Consider the following 17,965-nt stretch of genomic DNA (forward strand, 5'->3'; position numbering starts at 1 on the left):
GTTCAGTAAGCGGCAGCCATCAGTATGGAGCTGTTTCTGTATTTTAACCCATAAATCTGTGCATAACTGCTTAGTATGAGGCCTGAGTGTCAGTAGTGACAAGATGGGCTCCACAAATGATTCCCTTCATTTCAGCACATGCAGCTATTTTGGAAGTTTGCACATCCAATGACTTGCACCTCCTAGGTGCATGACTGTTGTGGGTTGGAGGCCTAATGGATTTGTTTTCAGCACTCTTGTTTTTGTCACTTTAGAAAACGCTATTTGGATCTCAAGACTGTTCTGTTCAAGCCACCCTGAATATTAAATAAAATCATTGGTGGTTGCTGGACTGATGTCAAAAAATTTTTTTACTGTTACTTTTTGACAATTTAAACTTAAGTAGGAATATTTTAGAATTTCATCCCTGTGGGCTTCTTTTCCCAAAGATACAGAATATTATTCATATGCTGCTGCTGCTAAGTCACTTCAGTTGTCTCCGACTCTGTGCAACCCCATAGACGGCACCCACCAGGCTCCCCCCTCCCTAGGATTCTCCAGGCAAAAACAGTGGAGTGGGTTGCCATTTCCTTCTCCAGTGCATAAAAGTGAAAGTGAAATCGCTCAGTTGTGTCCGACTCCTAGCAACCCCATGGACTGCAGCCTACCAGGCTCCTCCATCCATGGGATTTGCCAGGCAAGAGTACTATTCATATGCAGTTATTAGTTAAAAAAGAAACAAAACCTTTATTCCTAATGGTAACCACAAAGCAAAAATCTACAGTAGATATACAAAAGATAAAGGAATCTAAGCATAACAGTATATAAAAATTATGAAGAACTACCAAATAGAAAAAAAAACAATAATTACATACCTATCAATTACTTTTAATGAAAATGGACTAAGCTCACCAATCAAAAGATGCAGAGTGGCTAAATATATGCTGCTTATAAGAGACTTCAGATGTAAGGACACACATCTCAAAGTAAAGGGATGAAAATCGATACTCATGCAAATGGAAACAAGCTGGAGTAGCTATACTTGTATCAGACAAAATAGATTTTTAAGACAAAGGCTGTGGTAAGAGACAAACAAGGGTGTTACTATGTAATAATAAAAGGATCAACCCAATAAGATACAATGTTTGTAAATATTTATATACCCAACATAGAAGCACCTAAGTATATAAAGCAAATATTAACAGACTTAAAGTGAGAAACAGTAATACAATAACAGTAGGGAATTTTAATATCCACCTTCATGAGTAGGTAAATCATCTAGACAGAAAATAAGGAAACATCAGCCTTAAATAACATGTTAGACCAGATTAACTTAACAGACCTGAGAAACACTGGCCAGGGCAGCAGCCCCACCATGCAGTCAAAGTCACAAAACTCCTGACTCCTCCAAAACTGCTAATAGCCTTGTATTGACCAAAAAAAACCTTGCTGATAAACAATCGATCAAGACATTTTGTATGTTATATACTGTATTCCTAAAATAAACCTATAGAAATGTTAAGAAAATGAGAAAATATATATGTTTACTACTGTATTTGTCAACACCATAAGTTTACAAGACAAATCATCTGTCAGTACCTAGATCAATATTATCTTTTGTGTTTTGTATAACTGTAGATATTACATGTATTATCAACAGTAGATATCAACAATGAAGAAAACATTTACTTACAGGTATAATAATTCATGTATCAGTAATGAAGCAGTAACATTGCTTTATGGTAGTCTCCTATAATCCACAGAAAGATTTAACCAGCCTATACACTATGAATGAATCATTGTGAAAATTTTATGGCACAAACTAGTAGTCATATTCATAACATAGTATTGGAAACACTGTTACACATTAAAAATTTACCTACGATGATAGGCTGTTATGCAGTTTCTCCAATTACAAGAGAGGTAGCCACTGCTGCTGCTGCTGAGTCGCTTCAGTCGTGTCCGACTCTGTACAACCTCACAGATGGCAGCCCACCAGGCTCCTCTGTCCCTGGGATTCTCCAGGCAAGAACCCGGGAGTGGGTTGGCATTTCCTCCTCCAATGCAAGCATGCATGCTAAGGCACTTCAGCTTTGTCCCACTCTGGGGGAATCCCACCAGGCTCCTCTGTCCACGGGAGTCTCTAGGGAAGAATACTGGAATGGGTTGCTATTTCCTACTCTGCAAGAGAGGTAGACTGTAGAGCAATATAATTGTTTGAATGGGAAGTTATAAAGCAGTGAGAAAACTAGCACATTGGTTTCACATTAAGTATCACTCACCTCATCTCTATGTAAAGACAGGCTACCCACTTCAGTACATCTCGTGCACAGTGTTCTGCAGATATAATTTCTTGTATCTGTTGGAAAAAAAAAAATTACATATAAGTGCCCCCACACAAGTCAAACCCATGTTGTTCAAGGGTCAACTATATACAGAACATTCCATCCAAAAGCAACAGAACACATTCTTCAAGGTGTACATCCAACATTCTCCAGGATAGATCATATTAGGCCACAAAACAAGAACTGGACATAGAACAACAGATGTTCCAAATAGGAAAAGGAGTACGTCAAGGCTGTATATTGTCACCCTGCTTATTTAACTTATATGCAGAGTACATCATGAGAAACACTGGGCTGGAAGAAGCACAAGCTGGAATCAAGATTGCCGGGAGAAATATCAATAACCTCAGATATGCAGATGACACCACCCTTATGGCAGAAAGTGAAGAGGAACTGAAAAGCCTCTTGATGAAAGTGAAAGTGGAGAGTGAAAAAGTTGGCTTAAAGCTCAACATTCAGAAAATGAAGATCATGGCATCTGGTCCCATCACTTCATGGCAAATAGATGGGCAAACAGTGGAAACAGTGTCAGACTCTATTTTTGGGGGCTCCAAAATCAGTGCAGATGGTGACTGCAGCCATGAAATTAAAAGACGCTTACTCCTTGGAAGAAAAGTTATGACCAACCTAGATAGCATATTCAAAAGCAGAGACATTACTTTGCCAACAAAGGTCCATCTAGTCAACGCTATGGTTTTTCCAGTGGTCATGTATGGATGTGAGAGTTGGACTGTGAAGAGAGCTGAGCACTGAAGAATCGATGCTTTTGAACTGTGGTGTTAAGAAGACTCTTGAGAGTCCCTTGGACTACAAAGAGATCCAACCAGTCCATTCTAAAGGAGATCAGCCCTGGGTGTTCTTTTGGAAGGAATGATGCTAAAGCTGAAACTCCAATACTTCGGCCACCTCATGTGAAGAGTTGACTCACTGGAAAAGACCCTGGTGCTGGGAGGGATTGGGGGCAGGAGGAAAAGGGGACGACAGAGGATGAGATGGATGGCATCATCGACTTGATGGACTGAGTTTGAGTGAACTCCAGGAGTTGGTGATGGACAGGGAGGCCTGGAATGCTGTGATTCATGGGGTCACAAAAGAGTTGGACACGACTGAGTGACTGAACTGAACTGAATAAATATAAGACTGAAATTGTAACAAGCATCTTTTCCAACCACAATGGCTTTAAACTAGAAATCAATTATAAGAAGAAAACTGAAAAATCCACAAATACGTGAAGATTAAATAAAATACTACTGAAAAACAAAAATGAGTCAAAATAAGTTTTAAAAATACCTTGAGCAAATAAAATGCAACACAGCAAAACTTAGAGATACATCAAAAGCTGTTCTAAGAGGGGCTCATGGTGATAAATGCCTACACCTCAATAAACAAGAAAAATTTCAAATCTTATAACTTCACACCGCAAGGACCTCAAAATTTCAAATCACAACTTTACACCTTCAAGAAAAAGAACAAAACAAACCAAAGTTAGCATAAGATAGGAAATTATGAAATCATCAGAAATAAAACAGACTTGAAAAAACATGAAACTTAAGAGCTGGTTCTTTAAAATAAAATTGACAAACTTTTGGCTAGACTAACCAACAAAAAAAGAGGACTCAAAATCAGAAGTGAAAAAACAGGTGTTAAAACTGACCCCACAGAAACACAAAGGATCATAAGAGACTGCTATGAACAATTATACACCAAAAAATTTGACAACCTAGAGAAAAGGATAAATTCCTAGTAACATAAAACTGGCCAAGATTGAATCAAATGAATAGAAAATCTGAACACACCAATTACTAATAAGAAGACTGAATCAGTATCAAAAACCTAACGAAGGGAACAGATGACTTCACTGGTGAATTCTACTGAATATTTAAATGATACCAATCTTTCTCAAACTCTTTCCAAAAAAACAGGAGAGAATATTTTCAAATTCATTTTACAAGGCTAACCTTACCTGGACGACAAAACCAGATGATGACACAAAAAATTATTACAAGCAAACATCCCTAATGTACATAAAATATGAAAATCCTCGACAAAATATTAGCCAACCTAATTCAACAACTCATTACATAATCATACACCTTGACTAACTGGGATTTACTTCAGGAATGCAAGGAATAAATCATCTGCATGCAATATACTACACAGTATTAACCAAATGAATAAAAATCTTATGATTGAAGGTACTTCTAGATGGGCTTAGGAGATTAGCATTGTTGATTTCCAGAATGTTTGTGCAGTGATTCAGGAGCTGGAGACAAGACAGTGGAGTAGAAGGATTTGAGCTCACCTCCTTTTACAAAACACCAGAATCAACTAACTGCTGAACAATCATCAACAAAAATAGACTTGAATCTACCAAAAAAAACCCCAAACAAACAGTTATTCTACAACACAAAGACAAGCCACAACAAGATGGAAGGAGGGGCACTGTTCTGATATAACCAAATAATGTATCTGCCAGGTGGCCAACCCACAAACTGGAAAATAATTATATTGCAGAGGATCTCCCACAAGAATGAGAGTTCTGACTCCCACATCAGGCTCCTCAGCCTGGGGGTCTGACATCAGGAGGAGAAGCCCCCAAAGCATTTTGCTTCAAAGGCCAGTAGGCAAGTACAGGAGCTCCACAAGCCTAGAGGCAACAGAGACTCCACTCTTCGAGGTGCACACAAGTTTTCATGAGCACTAGGTCTCAGGGCAAAGGAGTCATTTGATAAGGAGATGGAGCCACTTACCTGCGGGTCTTCAAGGGTCTTCTGGGCAGGTGATGGTTAGCTGTGGATCACTGTGGAGGCAAAGACTGGTGGTTGCCTCAGGGAATCTCCATCAGCATAAGCTCTCAGAACCAAGACCTAGCTCCACCCAACAGCCTGCAGGTGCCAGTGCTGGGACACACCTGAGGACAACCAACCAACAGAATAGGAACTCAGGCTGAAATACAGAACACAGGCTATTTCAGCTGAACACCAGCTGAAACACAATAGAAATAACACAGAATAGAAACACCCACCAGCAGACAGGCTGCCTGAAGTTCAGTCCAGTTCAGTTGCTCAGTCGTGTCCGATTCTTTGCGACCCCATGAACTGCAGCACACCAGGCCTCCCTGTCCATCACCAACTCCTGGAGTTCACTCAGACTCGCATCCATCGAGTCAGTGATGCCATCCAGCTATCTCATCCTCTGCCGTCCCTTTCTTCCTCCTGCCCCCAATCCCTCCCAGTATCAGGGTTTTTTCCAATGAGTCAACTCTTTGCATCAGGTAGCCAAAGTACTGGAGTTTCAGCCTCAGCATCAGTCCTTCCAATGAACACCCAGGACTGGTCTCGTTTAGGATGGACTGGTTGGATCTCCTTGCAGTCCAAGGGACTCTCAAGAGTCTTCTTAACACCACAGTTCAAAAGCATCAATTCTGTGCTCAGTTTTCTTCACAGTCCAACTCTCACATCCATACATGACTACTGGAAAAACCATAGCCTTGACTAGACGGACCTTTGTTGGCAAAGTAATGTCTCTGTGTTTGAATATGCTGTCTAGGTTGGTCATAATTTTCCTTCCAAAGAGTGAGTGTCTTTTAATTTCATGGCTGCAGTCACTGTCTGCAGTGATTTTGGAGCCCAGAAAATAAAGTCTGACACTGTTGCCCCTGTTTCCCCATCTATTTCCCATGAAGTGATGGGACCGGATGCCATGATCTTTGTTTTCTGAATGTTGACCTTTAAGCCAACTTTTTCACTCTCCTCTTTCTCTTTCATCAAGAGGTCTTTTAGTTCCTCTTCACTTTCTGCCATAAGGGTGGTGTCATCTGCTTATCTGAGATTATCGATATTTCTCCCGGCAATCTTGATTCCAGCTTGTGCTTCTTCCAACCCAGCGTTTCTCATGAGGTACTCTGCATATAAGTTAAATAAGCAGGGTGACAATATACAGCCTTGACGTACTCCTTTTCCTATTTGGAACCAGTCTGTTGTTCTGTGTCCAGTTCTGTTGCTTCCTGACCTGCATACAGAGTTCTCAAGAGGTAGGTCAAGTGGTCTGGTATTCCCATCTCTTTCAGAATTTTCCAGTTTATTGTGATCCACACAGTCAAAGGATTTGGCTAGTCAATAAAGCAGAAATAGATGTTTTTCTGGAACTCTCTTGCTTTTCTGATGATCCAACGGATATTGGCAATTTAATCTCTGGTTCTTCTGCCTTTTCTAAATCCAGCTTCAACATCTGAAAGTTCACGGTTCACGTTTGCTGAAGCCTGGCTTGGAGAATTTTGAGCATTTACTAGTGTGTGAGATGAGTGCAACTGTGTGGTAGTTTGAGCATTCTTTGGGATTGGAATGCAAACTGACCTTTTCTAGTCCTTTGGCCACTGCTGAGTTTTCCAAATTTGCTAGCATATTGAGTGCAGCACTTTCACAGCATCATCCTTCAGGATTTGAAACAGCTCAACTGGAATTCCATCACATCCACTAGCTTGTTCGTAGTGATGCTTTCTAAGGCCTACTTGACTTCACATTCCAGGATGTCTGGCTCTAGGTGAGTGATCACACCATTGTGATTATCTGGGTCATGAAGATCTTTTTTTGTACAGTTCTGTGTATTCTTGCCACCTCTTCTTAGTATCTTCTGCTTCTGTTAGTTCCATACCATTTCTGTCCTTTGTTGTGCCCATCTTTGCATGAAATGTTCCCTTAGTATCTTTAACTTTCTTAAAGAGATCTCTAGTCTTTCCCATTCTGTTGTTTTCCTCGATTTCTTTGCATTGATCACTGAGGAACGCTTTCTTATATCTCCTTCCTGTTATGTGGAACTCAGCATTCAAATGGGTGTATCTTTCCTTTTCTCCCTTGCCTTTATTTTTTTTTTACTTTGTTAATTTTTTAACTTTAATTTTTAATTTTTTAATTTTACTTTACAATACTGTATTGGCTCTACCACACATCGACAAATCCACCATGGGTGCACATGTGCACCAGCCCCAAGCACCCTGTATCCTGCATCGAACCCAGACTGGCAGTTTGTTTCTTACATGATAGTATACATGTTTCAATGCCATTCTCCCAAATCATTCCACCCTCTCCCTCTCCCACAGAGTCCAAAAGTCTGTTCTATACATCTGTGTCTCTTCTACTGTCTCGCATACAGGGTTATCATTACCATCTTTCTAAATTCCATATATATGTGTTAGTATACTGTATTGGTGTTTTTCTTTCTGGCTTAGTTCACTCTGTATAATCGGCTCCAGTTTCATCCACCTCATTAGAACTGATTCAAATGTATTCTTTTTAATGGCTGAGTAATACTCCATTGTGTATATGTACCACAGCTTTCTTATCCATTCGTCTGCTGACGGACATCTAGGTTGCTTCCATGTCCTGGCTATTATAAACAGTGCTGCAATGAACATTGGGCTATACACATGTCTCTTTCAATTCTGGTTTCCCCGGTGTGTATGCCCAGCAGTGGGATTGCTGGGTCATAAGGCAGTTCAATTTCCAGTTTTTTAAGGAATCTCCACACTGTTCTCCAAAGTGGCTGTACTAGTTTGCATTCCCAACAGTGTAAGAGGGTTCCCTTTTCTCCACACTCTCTCCAGCATTTATTGCTTGTAGACTTTTGGATCGCAGCCATTCTGACTGGTGTGAAATGGTAGCTCATTGTGGTCTTGATTTGCATTTCTCTGATAATTAGTGATGTTGAGCATCTTTCCATGTGTTTGTTAGCCATCTGTATGTCTTTGGAGAAATGTCTATTTAGTTCTTTGGCCCATTTTTGGATTGGGTCATTTATTTTTCTGGAATTGAGCTGCAGGAGTTGCTTGTATATTTTTGAGATTAGTTGTTTGTCAGTTGCTTCATTTGCTATTATTTTCTCCCACTCCATAGGCTGTCTTTTCACCTTGCTTATAATTTCCTTTGGTTGCAGAAGCTTTTAATTTTAATTAGATCCCATTTGTTTATTTTTGCTTTTATTTCCAGTATTCTGGGAGGTGGATCATAGAGGATCCTGCTGTGATTTATATCTGAGAGTGTTTTGCCTATGTTCTCCTCTAGGAGTTTTATAATTTCTGGTCTTACATTTAGATCTTTAATCCATTTTGAGTTTATTTTTGTGTATGGTGTTAGAAAATGTTCTAGTTTCATTCTTTTACAAGTGGTTGACCAGTGTTCCCAGCACCACTTGTTAAAGAGATTCTTTAATTCATTGTATATTCTTGCCTCCTTTGTTGAACATAAGGACATTTCACCCCAAAACAATGAATTTCACCTTTTCTCAAGTGCTCACGGAACCTTCTCCAGGATAGATCACATCCTGAGCCATAAATCTAGCCTTGATAAATTCAAAAAACTTGAAATCATTCCAAGCATCTTTTCTGACCATAATGCATTAAGATTAGATCTCAATTACAGGAGAAAAACTATTAAAAATTCCAACATATGGAGGCTGAACAACACGCTGCTGAATAACCAACAAATCACAGAAGAAATCAAAGAAGAAATCAAAATATGCATAGAAACAAATGAAAATGAAAACACAATAACCCAAAACCTGTGGGACACTATAAAAGCAGTGCTAAGGGGAAAGTTCATAGCAATACAGGCATACCTCAAGAAACAAGAAAAAGTCAAATAAATAACCTAACTCTACACCTAAAGCAACTAAAAAGGAAGAAATGGAGAATCCCAGGGTTAGTAGAAGGAAAGAAATCTTTAAAATTAGGGCAGAAATAAATGCAAAAGAAACAAAAGAGACCACAGCAAAAATCAACAAAGCCCAAAGCTGGTTCTTTGAAAGGATAAATAAAATCAACAAACCATTAGCCAGACTCATCAAGAAACAAAGAAAAATCAAATCAATAAAATTAGAAATGAAAATGGAGAGATCACAACAGACAACACAGAAATACAAAGGATAAGAGACTACTATCAGCAATTATATGCCAATAAAATGGACAACGTGGAAAAAATGGACAAATTCTTAGAAAAGTACAACTTTCCAAAACTGAACCAGGAAGAAATAGAAAATCTTAACAGACCCATCACAAGCATGGAAATTGAAACTGTAATCAAAAATCTTCCAGCAAACAAAAGCCCATTTTTGCATCTATGTTCATCAGTGATATTGGCCTGTAGTTTTCTTTTTTTGTGGCATCTTTGTCAGGTTTTGGGATTAGGGTGATGGTGGCCTCATAGAATGAGTTTGGAAGTTTACCTTCCTCTGCAATTTTCTGGAAGAGTTTGAGTAGGATAGGTGTTAGCTCGTCTCTAAATTTTTGGTAGAATTCAGCTGTGAAGCCATCTGGACCTGGGCTTTTGAAAAGGATATCTTTTTTCGGTGTTATTTCTAAAAGGTCTTGTAAGTCTTCATAGAACTGTTCAACTTCAGCTTCTTTAGTGTTACTCGTTGGGGCATAGGCTTGGATCACTGTGATACTGAAGGTTTGCCTTGGAAAATAACAGAGATCATTCTGTCATTTGTGAGATTGCATCCAAGTACTGCATTTCAGACTCGTTTTTTGACCATGATGGCTACTCCATTTCTTCTAAGGGATTCCTGCCCACAGTAGTAGATATAATGGTCATCTGAGTTAAATTCACCCATTCCAGGCTATTTTAGTTCGCTGATTCCTATAATGTTGATGTTCACTCTTGTTATCTCCTGTTTGACCACTTGCAATTTGCCCTGATTCATGGACCTAACATTCCAGGTTCCTATGTAATATTGCTCTTTACAGCATTGGACCTTGCCTCTATCACCAGTCACATCCACAACTGGGTATTGTTTTTGCTTTGGCTCCATCCCTTCATTCTTTCTGGAGTTATTTCTCCACTGATCTCATGTAGCATATTGGGCACCTACTGACCTGGGGAGTTCCTCTCTCAGCATCCTATCATTTTGCCTTTTCATACTGTTCATGGGGCTCTCAAGGCAAGAATACTGAAGTGGTTTGCCATTCCCTTCTCCAGTGGACCACATTATGTCAGACCTCTCCACCATGACCCGTCCGTCTTGGGTGGCCCCACACAGCATGGCTTAGTTTCATTGAGTCAGACAAGGCTGTGGTCCGTTTGACCAGGTTGGCTAGTTTTCTGTGATCATGGTTTCAGAGCGTCTGCCCTCTGATGCCCTCTCACAACACCTACCATCTCACTTTGGTTTCTCTTACCTTGCATGTGATGTATCTCTTCACAGCCTGAAGTTGCCCTGAACCAAAAACCACCTATAAAGACACCCTTTGACATGGCCCTGCCTACCAGAGGGTTAAGATTCAGCTTCACTCACCAGTGGGCAGGCACCAGCCCCTCCCACCTGGAAGTCTGCACAAGACCAATCTCACACTATGGAAGAGACACCAGAACCTAGAAGAATTACAATCCTGCAGCCTGAGGAATGAAGATGACAAATACAGATAATCAGACAAAAGGAGACAGCAGAGAAATGTGTGTCAGATGAAGAAACAAGATAAAATCCCAGAACAGCAACTAAATGAAGTGGAGACAGGCAATCTATCTGAAAAAGAATTCAGAGTCATGAGAGTAAAGGTAATCTAAGATTTTGGAAAAAGAATGGTGGCACAGACTGAGAGGAAACAAGAAATGTTTAATGAAGAGCTAGAACCTTAAAAAACAGAGCTAAACCATACAAGAACTGACCTGAAAAATACACTAGAATGAATTGATAGCACAATAATTGAGACAGATGAATGAATAAGTGAGCTGAAAGATAAACTGATGGAAATCACTGCTGGGGAACAGAATAAAGAAGAAAGAATGAAAAGAAGTGAGGACAGCCTAAGAGACCTCTGGAACATTAAATGCACCAATATTCACATTATAGGGGTCCCAGAAGGAGGAGAGAGAGAGAAAGGGCCTGAGAAATTATTTGAAGAGGTAACAGCCAAAAACATCCCTAACATGAGAAAGGGGACACTCAAGTCCAGAAAGTGCAGAGTCCCATGCAGGATAAGCCTAAGGAAGAACACACTAAGACAATCAAATTAACAAAAACTAAAGACAAAGATAAAATATTGAAGGCAACAAAGGAAAAGAAACAACATACAAAGGAATTCCTGTAAGTTTATCAGCTCATTTTTTCAGCAGAAATGCTGCAGGCCGGAAGACAGTGGCATAATAAAGGGATGAAAGAAAGAAACCAGCCAACTACACGCTACCCAGCAAGGCTTCATTCAGATGCAACACAGAGATGAAAAGTCATACACAAAAGTAAACATTAAACAGAATGTAGCACCACCAAACCAGCTTTACAGCAAATGCTGAAGGAACTTCTCTGATGGAAAAGGACACAACTACAGACAAAGAAAATTACTAATGGGAAAGCTCACCAGTAAAGATAACACACACAGTAAAGCTAGGAAGTCATCCACATACACAAATACTATATCAAAACCATCAACTGTGAGGGGAGGAGAATACAAATGCTGGATATTGGATATGCATTTGAAATAAGAGACCAGAAACTTAAAACAAACTTGTATATACATAGACTGCTATATTAAAACGTCATGTAAACCAAATATCTGTAATAGATACACATACACAAAAGAAAAAGCAATCCAAACACAACACTAAACATCGTCATGATATCACAAGAGAAGAAAACAAAAGAGGAAGGGAAGGGAAAAGACCTACAAAAACAAATCCTAACAATTAAGAAAACAATAAGGACACACCACCCTTATGGCAGAAAGTGAAGAACTAAAAGCCTCTTGATGAAAGTGAAAGAGGAGAGTGAAAAAGTTGGCTTAAAGCTCAACATTCAGAAAACGAAGATCATGGCATCTGGTCCCATCACTTCATGGGAAATAGATGGGGAAACAGTGGAAACAGTGTCAGACTTTGTTTTTTTGGGCTCCAAAATCACTGCAGATGGTGACTGCAGCCATGAAATTAAAAGACGCTTACTCCTTGGAAGAAAAGTTATGACCAACCTAGATAACATATTGAAAAGCAGAGACATTACTTTGCCAACAAAGGTCCATCTAGTCAAGGCTATGGTTTTCCTGTGGTCACGTATGGATGTGAGAGTTGGACTGTGAAGAAAGCTGAGTGCCAAAGAACTGATGCTTTTGAACTGTGGTGTTGGAGAAGACTCTTGAGAGTCCCGTGGACTGCAAGGAGATCCCACCAGTCCATTCTGAAAGAGATCAGCCCTGGCTGTTCTTTGGAGGGAATGATGCTAAAGCTGAAACTCCAGTACTTTGGGCACCTCATGCGAAGAGTTGACTCATTGGAAAAGACTGATGGTGGGAGGAATTGGGGGCAGGAGGTAAAGGGGATGACAGAGGATGAGATTGCTGGATGGCATCACCAACTCAATGGACATGAGTTTGAGTGAACTCCGGGAGTTGGTGATGGACAGGGAGGCCTGGCGTGCTGCGATTCATGGGGTTGCAAAGAGTCGGACATGACTGAGCGACTGAACTGAACTGAAGGACATACATGTTGATAATTACCTTAAATGTAAATGGAGTAAATCTTCCAATCAAAAGACCCAGACTGACTGAATGGATACAAAAACAAGACCCGTATATGTTGTCTATAAGAGACTCACTTCAGATCTAGAGACACATATAGACTGAAAGTGAAGGGATGGAAAAAGATAATCCATGCCAATGGAAAGCAAAGGAAAGCTGGAGTAACAATATTCATATCAGACAAAATAGAGTTTAAAACAAGACTGTTAAAAGAGATAAAGGACAATACATAATGATCAAGGGATCAATCTAAGAAGATATAACAATTCTTATTGAATTTGCACCCGACATAGGAGCATTTCAATATATAAGGCAAATGTTGACAGCTATAGAAGGAGAAATCAACAGTAACGTAATAATAATGGCAGACTATAACACCCCACTAACATCAATGGACAGATCATCCAGACGGAAACCAGTAAGGAAGTACGGGCCTTAAATGACACAAAAAACATCAGGGACTTAACTGATATTTACAAAACATTCCATCTGAAAGTGGCAGAATATACATTCTTCTCAGGTGCACATGGAACATTCTCCAGGGCAGATCACAGACTGGGCCACAAAGTAAACCTGGGTAAATTTAAGAAAACTGACACCATAATAAGCAACTTCTCCAACCACAATGCTATAGATTAGACATCAACTACAAGGAAAAAAAGAAAGAAAGAAAAACATGTGAAGGCCAAACAATGTGGTATTGAACAGTCAATAGACCACTGAAGAAATCAAAGAGGGAATTAAAAAATGCCTTGAGACAAATGAAAATATAACAATCTAAAATCTATGGCATACAGCAAAAGCAGTTCTAAGATGGAAGTTTATAGAGTGCCATAAACTTCTATTGCTATAAGCTCATGCTCAGGTTGAATTTCGCTGAAATGGGGTAATTCATTCACAAGACATTGAGGCTTTCTCTTTGGGGTGTGCCATGTTAGAAGGACATGGCTGCTGCCCGAACTTGTCTCCCAGCCAATGGTCATGGGTGACTGAAACAATAAGGGGGGGCAGGACAGAGGAGGAAGGGGTGGCAGGAGGGGGGAGGCAGAGTGGCCTTGGAGGAGGCAGCACAGCCAGGCTGCTGCCCGCAACCTTACTGCAGGACACAAAAACCTCAACCAACCAACCTAAGCTTACACCTAAAGCAACCTAGAGAGAGAACAACAAACAAACCCTGAAGTTAGTGGGGACATCTAACATCGTGATGATCAGAGCAGAAATGAATCAAACTGAGATGAAGAAAACAACAGAAAAGATCAATGAAACTAAATGCTGGCTCCTAGAAAAAATAAAATCGATAAACCTTTAGCCAGAGTCAAGAAAAAAAAAAAGGGAGAGGGCTCAAATCAGTAGTATTAGGAATGAAAAAGGGGAAGTTACAACTGACACAACAGAAATACAAAGGATCATAAGAGACTACTACAAGCAACTATATGCCAATAAAATGCACAACCTAGAAGGAATGGACAAATTCTTACAATGATACAGTCTTCTAAGACTGACCAGGAAGAAACAGAAAATATGAACAGACCAAGCATAAATACAGAAATTGAAACTGATTTTAAGATGTTCATAGCTTCGGTGTTGTGCCGGCAGTGGCGACATCTGGCTTGACTGCACCTTCCTCTGATCCCAGGCCTGGTGGCGCTGGTCTCCTCTGAGGACACTCTGCTTCCCATCCACCATCCCTTCCTTCTCCCTCTTTCCCCTCCTCACCATCACTCTGCCACCCGGGACCACAGCCAGGGGACAAGCTCGGGACAACAGACAGTTCCACTGGCAAGAGATAGTGCCAGTGACCTGGCACACCCCAAAGAGAAAGCACCAATGTGTCTTGTGAATGAGTTAGCCGGTTTCAGCAAGATTCAGCCTGAGTATAAGATTTAAGAGAAAGATCCAGTTCACTGTAAGAAAGTATAACCCGTACTGTTGAGCTAGATGTGCTGTGCATGAAACTTGGGGGAAAAGCCAATGGATAAGCCTGTCAACCCTTACTCTTGGATGCAGTCCACCTATAGTTAAAACATGAGAGGAAGCGCTTATCCCCTCAGGTACTTTTACCCATTTCCAGTACTATATCAAACTTGAACTTTCTGTGGGAGGACAACAATTTAATGGGAAAGATGAGACAGGCTACAAAACATGATACTGTTGCAAAAGTTTTCAGGATCCTGCAGAATGAACCCCACCCCACACCCCAAGAGGCTGGAGGTGAATGGAAGAGAATCAGAGGAAGAGAATCTCAATAAACCTGAAATAAATGTTTGAGATTGCACTTAAACAGAACTTGCCTGTGAATTTTGAATCTTTCCCTCTAAAGCAGGTTGCCCGGGAGAGTGGCCCACCCCACATGAGTAGCTCTGTGACCAGGGTGTCAGGTGGGGTGTTGGTGGGGGAAAGCGAAGGGAAGAGCAAGAGGATTTCAAAGAAAAACACTACTAGAGCTGTTCTTGAGGAGCTGAAGAAATTACAGCCACTGCCTACAGTTGAGCAAGTGAAGCCGGGAACCAAAAAGAAAACAAAACCCATAGTCAGGCTACAAAGCATCCAGAGTACGGCCAGGGGATGAACCCGATTAGCAGACTGGCCCAGACCCAGCAGGCAAAACACGAGGAGGAGCCAGAGTACCTGCTCCTCATTGAGGAGGCCTCCCATGCCACAGGAGTCTGATGCAGGTGAAGGTGGGAAAACGCGCCACAGAAGGATCAGGAGCCAATAAGAAGGTGGCCAAACGCAGTGCAGACAAGAACATGCTGGAGATCCCAGGTTTCAAAGTCCTGCAGGCTCAGCCCACCAAACCAGCCCTCAAATCAGAGGAGGACACCCCCAAAGAAACCAGGGGATGGAAGAACAGTGACCTTTTTTGAACCTGCCTCAGGGGATGAAAATGGGACTAGAATAAAGCAGTTTAGGATGCCTTATTTCAGTTATCAGCAGCTGCCTGCTGGAATTCTTCCCATGGTGCCCCAGGTTGTCCAGGCTGTAGGAGTCAGTCAAGGACATCACACCAGAGGTTTCACCAGGGTAGCTCCGAGTCCTGCCCAGGCCCACGGGAGCTCTCATGATAGTCTGTGAATTGTTGTATGGGAGCACCTAGCTGACAGCCGAGACCGTTTTAAAGAATAACATCTCTTCAGGCCATGGGCCTCTCATGATACCCTCTGAGCAGCTGGACTGTCCATCAAGAGCTCAGGGATTCCAGGTCGAATATAAAGACTTCCCCCAAAATAAGAATGAATTTGTATCTCTTATCTATTGTTCCTCTCAGCCACCTCTGATCAGCCACGGTATTGGAAAGAATGTGGAGTTCTGCCACTTTATGGCTGCACTGAACATCTTAAAGTTGCTGTCTGAGGTGGACCAACAAAATACGGAGGTGCCAAGAACAGGATATGGGCCAGTGTCTGTGTGTGGGAGGTGCTGAACCTTATTTGGCCATGGACCATTGAAAATTCTCGAAATATATACTGAAAATATTGAAATTGCCATGAAAATTTGCTTTCTAGAGAAAGCAACGGTGAAGAAGATGGGACCTGGAGGAGTTGGCATAGCTGCTCACATGCGCTGTGGTTTCCGTCCATGCTGCAGCAGCTGCCGGGGGCCAGGTGGGTTTGCCAAGCACCCCTGGATCCACTGGGAAACCAGCAGGTCCGTGCCCCCGGTCACCCTAGTGCTTGGTTTTGGTGGGGTTTTTCTTTGTTTGTTTTGGGTGTTTTTACAATTTTTTTCCTTGCTGTGTGAAAGAAGAAACAGAAAGCAGGGCCCCTTCTCAAACTGGCTCACACAAACACCTCAGGACCAATCCTGGACACTCAGGTTGGAGAAAGGCCTTAGTGTGGCCCCAGAGCTGAAAGCACCAGAGAAATCAAATGCTTCCTCCTCGGCCAGAGGACCTTCTTGGCATGCTCTGGTGCACACCTCCCATGGTACCCACAGCCACCACTGCTCTCTTCCAAAAGAGATACGTATTCTTAGTTTCATTATTTTCATTTGATTGAAATGACGATATATAAATTTTCATTTGAGCTTCTCAATTGTATCTAGTTACATAGCACAGTTTAGAAATTTGTCTGAGACTGACTTAATCAGTAATCTAATTAGCAAAAGTCATACCCATGTGTTTGTGGTTACACATTTTTATTTCCCTGGACTAACCCAGGACCATTTCAGTGATGCAAACTGTGTGCCTTCTGGTTTAGCTGAAACAGCCCAACTTTAATGTTGTCTCCCACAGTTTTACAAATTGGGCAGTTTTGGAATTTTAAACTTAAAATGATCATTTGATTCCTTTTCTATTTTTATTTTTGTTAATGCAACAGGAATTAAACGAACTTTGATCTTTAAAGATTATTAAACAAATTGTGTGTATATACATATGACTCTAGACATAGCTCTCACTACACTACAGGATACCGTCTCCATGTAGCACATGTATAACTGCAGACTGACTTTCCTTGAGTGCTTTATACTGTTGATTATCTCCATGTAGGACTTAAAAAAATGACCCACGTTTATCTCTACAACTGTGTTGCTTTTGATGTTGAGTTGCTGTGCCCAGAAATGTGTGCAGCAAGGTCCTGATACAGTCCAGATGGAAAGCCCAGTAGCCTTGCCAGTTCGATTCATTATTTACGGTGGAATATTTTTCTCCCCATGGAATGTAAGTAAATCTTGGTGTCTATCATCAAAAAATGGTAATACTAAACTTTTTTGTTAACTTTTTCTCAAATGCCCCTACTACTAGGTTGGTCCCTCCCAACTTGCCCACTATACTTTCTTTAAGAGAAAAAACTTTGTAATGATCGTGACTCCATTTGGGCAAAACTCTGAAGATATAAAATAACTTTATATCAAACCACTGATCAATAAACAACTACTAATGAAAAAAAAACTTTCACAAACAAAAATCCAGGATCAGATGGCTTCACACATGAATTCTATCAAACATTTAGTGAAGAGTTAACACCTATCCTTCTGAAACTTCCAAGAGATTTCAGAAGGAACACTCCCAAACTCATTCTATGAGGCCACCATCACTATAAAAACCAAAGACACCACACAAAAAAATTACAGGCCAATGTCGCTGATGAACACTGACACAAAAATCCTCAACAAAATACTAGCTAACTGAATACACAAT

At 40.8% G+C, this 17,965-nt stretch overlaps 1 long non-coding RNA gene and 1 pseudogene across 2 annotated transcripts; one reads left to right on the plus strand and one right to left on the minus strand.

Annotated features, from left to right (window-relative positions):
* Positions 1 to 702: 702 nt before the first annotated feature.
* LOC121818706 (uncharacterized) lies at positions 703 to 13,706 on the minus strand. 2 transcript variants are annotated; one of them, XR_006058748.2, is made up of 3 exons: positions 5,075 to 13,706; positions 2,262 to 2,338; positions 703 to 2,122 (listed from the first exon to the last, which is right to left on the minus strand). It is a non-coding gene; the product is annotated as an uncharacterized LOC121818706 (long non-coding RNA). The 2 variants fall into 2 exon arrangements; XR_009599323.1 differs by having other exon boundaries at positions 703 to 2,176.
* On the plus strand, positions 13,707 to 17,716 carry LOC114113121 (double-stranded RNA-binding protein Staufen homolog 1-like; annotated as a pseudogene).
* The last annotated feature ends 249 nt before the right edge of the window (positions 17,717 to 17,965 follow it).

The sequence above is a fragment of the Ovis aries genome, chromosome 2 (assembly GCF_016772045.2).
Source record: "Ovis aries strain OAR_USU_Benz2616 breed Rambouillet chromosome 2, ARS-UI_Ramb_v3.0, whole genome shotgun sequence".
Classification (NCBI taxonomy): Eukaryota; Metazoa; Chordata; class Mammalia; order Artiodactyla; family Bovidae; genus Ovis; species Ovis aries.